This window comes from Cyprinodon variegatus, unplaced genomic scaffold (assembly GCF_000732505.1).
Source record: "Cyprinodon variegatus isolate N-32 unplaced genomic scaffold, C_variegatus-1.0 Scaffold477, whole genome shotgun sequence".
Lineage (NCBI taxonomy): Eukaryota > Metazoa > Chordata > Actinopteri > Cyprinodontiformes > Cyprinodontidae > Cyprinodon > Cyprinodon variegatus.
The window spans coordinates 439850-444709 of NW_015150930.1; the positions used below are offsets into that span (position 1 = coordinate 439850).

Below are 4860 nucleotides of genomic sequence, written 5' to 3' on the forward strand. Positions count from 1 at the left end.
ATTTAATGTGTATATTATGTTTAACTGTTAAAGATTAATTTAAAAATAATTTATCTTTAAATATAGGCATATATTTATTAGCAAGTCCAAGAAAATGTAATCTGTCTTTAGTGAACCTTTTAAAAATGAGGATTTTGGGTATTACATCTTCATGTGGGCACAGTTTGGATATTTGGAAACTGACTTTGGATTGCATTCCTGATCATAATGGGTGCCCATTTTCTGCAGAGGTTGGACTTAAGCCGAGCTGAGTTGAATGCAATGTGAATTGGTGTTTGGAGATAGCGTGAGGAGCTTGGCCACCGAAGAGGATGACTGAGCAAAGTCGCTGCTCCTTCAAATCGAGAGGTCTAGGCTACAATAAGCTGGCTTAGGTATCTGTTTTGGATGCCTCCAGCCAGGACCCCCCCCTTGGAAGGTGCCCCTGGCGTGTTCCATTGATAGGAGGCCGAGCGAACAATGTCTGTCAGCTACCCTGGTATTGCCTAGGGCTACTCTCACAGGAGCTGTAGGATACGTGTTGGAAGAGAGGAGTCTAGGTTTTTTTTGCCAAGACTTCAGCTATCCAATTTAGGGGAAAATTATGGAAAAAATGTATTAATTTAAACTGACGTGCCTTAAGCTTGTGCCCTATGTAAGAATTTTAAACCAGGTTTGCTTTATTTTTGTAGACACATTCTGTAGACGCCATTCTGTAGACTCGCGGTATTACAAATGTAGCCTCTGTTATTTTAAAGAGAAGTGGAAGCGTAATAGCATTTCAAAATTCTCATAATATTTTATATTGCTGTCGTCTACTGTTAGGTTTTTTTCTCCCTAAACGTTTACTGTCATTCCTGATGATTTGATGCCTTCAGTTGTTTGTAGTTGATCTGGTAAATGCTCTAGTTTTTAGATGCTTAGCAAGCAAAGCATCCCAGAAAAATCTGGTACTATTAACATTGTGTCTTTTCAAAATCTGTGAAGAATGTAAAAGTTGTCCAATGTGTCCCCAGCATAGAACTCTGTAGAGTCAGCAATTCTCCGTGTACCCATGGTCAAGAAGAACTGCAAAAGACTGCGAGAAAGACAAACACCCTCTTCCACCCCTAAACCATGCTACCTCTGACATACTTAAACATTTCTTGACCTTTGAAAATCACCCTTGCTCATCAAAACAATGCAAAAATAGAGGCACAGATTCTAAAACTAAAGGCAAAATTTATTTTCATCTAAACCACTTGCATATTGTCTTTCATTGTGTTTTACTCTGGTCAAACCTAAACTAAAATTGCTGATTGGTTAGAAACGGACTATAGCTTGCTAGAGTTTTTGAGCCAGATGCTAATATGTCTTGTGTGTTGTAAAATTATAAGATATTTTAATTTAATAAGGATTTAAACTCATATACATCATTAACTTTTATTTGTTTTCTGATTTAATCATTACAGTTTCTTTTTACTAGAATAAGACCAAAATATCCTTTAAAACGAGTTATCTTTTGTCTGTTAGCCATGTGCTTTCTTGAGCTCTTTTTATGGCCTCCATTCAGTGCGTAATCTTTAGATTACATGCTGCAAGTGATCTCATACACATTGATAGTAGTATGAACATAATTAATTTTACTTTTGTGAAGCTTTAAAGCTAAATAACACACCCAAACATAAATAAGGATCAGCCCCTGTATAAAAAAAAATAGACTAACACCTTAACACCCTCCTAAATGTAAGTAATCCTCTCCTTTTTGCATACCCAAATAAAAAAAGCAAATGCCTAAGGAAATGTAAGCCCAATTACATGTGTGATACATTTTCTTCTCAAATATATATATATATATATATATATATATATATTCATAACAGTAACAACGACATGCTTGAAAATAGGAATTTTTCATTGTTTTACATTTATTCTGCATTATGCCAACAACAACTTCAGAATATATCAGACCTCTAGGTATAACAGTTCTAGAAATATGGGACTTTTTACTTCCGGAGTCATCAGCGTCTCCAAACCTCTCCAAATGTGCCAAATTATTTGAAATTTCGCTTATTGCTTTTACACAACAATTTCCGTGTTCCGAGTTGTTGGGCACACCCAGGTGAATGTACTTTTAATTGAATGTTAAATAATATAATTGATTATAATTCGACAAAAATACACTGATCTGATTTAAAAGATTTTTTAATGATTGGATATGGAGTCAAATAAACCTCTTCAGGTTTTTAGATGTCCATCAAGGCAACAATGTCAGCATTAGCATCTTTTTAATATTCAATCACAAATATATTTGACTTTTTATATAAATGTATTGCATCAAAAAAGAAAATCTGAAAAGCTGAGCAACACTAAGTTGAATTGAAAGTGGATTAATTTCCAAAATGTTGTAAAGTTTCACCAGGAGTTTTTACCTTTTAACATTAGATCTATCATTCCTTTGCTCTACTGATAAACACCCTGTCTGATCAGATGTTTATATTTCGGACACAACAAAAGAATAGACCGACAGACATGCTGTGATTTTAGAAAATATTTTCAAACAATTCTATCCATTATAAAATAAACTTTGCCAAAGCCAAATATATATTTGCCAAAGCCAAATATAGCACTAAAATAAGTCTATATTAGTTTGGCAATAAGAAAATGTTTGTTTCTTTCATGGTTTAGTACTTAGGAAGTAAACCTTGTTATTGAAATTATTATGTGCTGTGGTCACTTGGTATTAGTAAAAAAGCCCAAGAAATGGATGTTCTGTCAAAAGAACCTTGTCCATTTTGCAGTGCAAGAATTGTTCCAGGTTAGCAGAGGAGAGGAGCAGCTTCTCGGTGGCTGACTAAGACCTGCGGTGCAGAATGGAGAGCCTCTACATGTCCTTCATCACCACAACTGTCAGATTGTTCAGCACTGTGTATACCGCAGTCTTTGCAAACATCTACTGTACTGTCACTTTAGCACAATCCCCTCCGACCTCTGACAATACTGTGAATATCTATAATCTATTTACTTGTACTGGCATGTAAATGGGTTGTGTTTTTCTTTTTATATTATTGTTTTTAATTGGATCTTTTAGTTTCGATTCAATTAATTTCAATTATTTATTATACATTTCTACACAATCTGCACTTTACTTGCATTTCAACAAGAATTGTAATGAGTTAATTTCTCTGCTGTGAGAATGGAGTCTATCTTATTTTTTCCTTAGTGTCTCATAGCCAGAATGATTATTTTCTACACTGCACTATCAAGTAACTTTAAAATTGTTTAAAACAGTTTCCAATTACTACTAATATTAATAATTTTTCAATCATGGCCAAGGTAAGACATTTTTACCCCGATATGCATATTTTTTTATTGTTACAATTGTACTTTTGACCTAACAGAAAATTTGTGCTCTTGTTTTGTGAAGTGTTCAGTGCTACACTACAATAAAGAGCATCTTAAGAAAATAATAGAAGTAGCTTAGAAAAACTACCCTATGAATAAATCAAATTTTTAAGAAACATATTAAGGCTGTTTAGTTCAATAATGCTCTTTTTTTATTTGCTATATTTTCTTCAAAAACACAGGGGTAGGACCACATCTTTAGCACAAAAGACAGGAAAACAAAAATGTTTTTCTGCATTTTTTAACATCCTTTTTAATTGACATTACTTTGTTGCTCTTTTTTTTCCTGGTAGATTAAACCTCTATACTGTAAATGCTGTTTTTACCTAGGCTTAAAATGTAGGGGCTCACACTCCTATGTAGAGTTTGTTCCGTACCTGCCATCTCAATTATAGGTCCAAAAAGCTCTGGTCATTTTCATGTTAGCCTCCACCTCAACATACTTCCCTGTCCCTGTAAATACAAAAGACACAATACAAGAGAAAGGGTATAAGCATGGCATTCTTTACAAGGCAAATGACACTCTTCCCTTCTATTTTCACCACAGATTTTTGCAATAAAATGTCTTGGAGCAACCAGATGGTTTGAATATAACAATACAATATAGTATGCACCCATATGGCTGAAAAAAGTTTCTTAGATAGGAGTAATCAAATTCATTAGACATGAATAGCCCAGCATTAAAATACATAGAAAAAACAAGATGCATATTCTGGGTTTACAGGTACACAGTCAAAGTGAATTTAATTTGTTACAGAGATAATTGTGGACAAAAGCAAATGGAGTTAAGTTTCCATCTTTTATGTCAACCATTATTTTTTTGTGTAGAAACTAGATGTGCAAATGAGTGGGTGTTTGACTAACTGTGTACTTTTGTTGTGTTGGAATCAAAATAGATCGAATAAACTTTAACAAAAAAAAAAACAGTTCAGCATGCTCAAGAGCTATGTATTTGGAGGTGGGTAAATATTCTTCACTACTGACACACTATCTGTGTATTATAGCATTTAATTCATTTCTGCTTCTGTCAGGCCATTTTTATGTAATGAAATACAATTAAAATGCTCACATAATAGAAAAAAAAATCATAAAAATCCTTAATTAGTTAGATCAAAATATAAAGGCCTCAGGATCAAATGCATAGTTATTAGCACTGATGAAGCTATGTTTTCAAACAGCTATATATTTCCTTGTGATGTCAAAGTCCAACGCACATACAATTAAGTGTTATTTGAGAAAATTTACACATTTGGTCAGTATCACTGCAGTTGCTTTATAGATTTTAAAAGTATTTAAATTATTTGCTGGGCCGCTGACTGGACCGGACCAGGCATTCAAACTGTGCCATCAGACATAAGACGGAGCGACCGAACCCGACCCGGTGACGGTATGCTTCCCCCCGCCTGCCTTACCGTGCTTCCCCCTGCCAGGGCAGGTGGGGGGAAACACGGTAAGGCAAAAATATACAAAGGTTTGAAATAGATTAAAAATGAGTGT

At 34.4% G+C, this 4860-nt stretch overlaps 1 protein-coding gene across 1 annotated transcript in view; it reads right to left on the minus strand.

Annotated features, from left to right (window-relative positions):
* The window catches only part of lrrc4c (leucine rich repeat containing 4C), a 26564-nt gene extending 22748 nt beyond the window's left edge, over positions 1–3816 (minus strand). Inside the window, exon 1 of the mRNA XM_015389856.1 lies at positions 3741–3816. The gene's annotated coding sequence lies outside the window, so the exon portion shown is untranslated. The remainder of the gene's footprint in view (positions 1–3740) is intronic.
* Positions 3817–4860: the final 1044 nt, after the last annotated feature.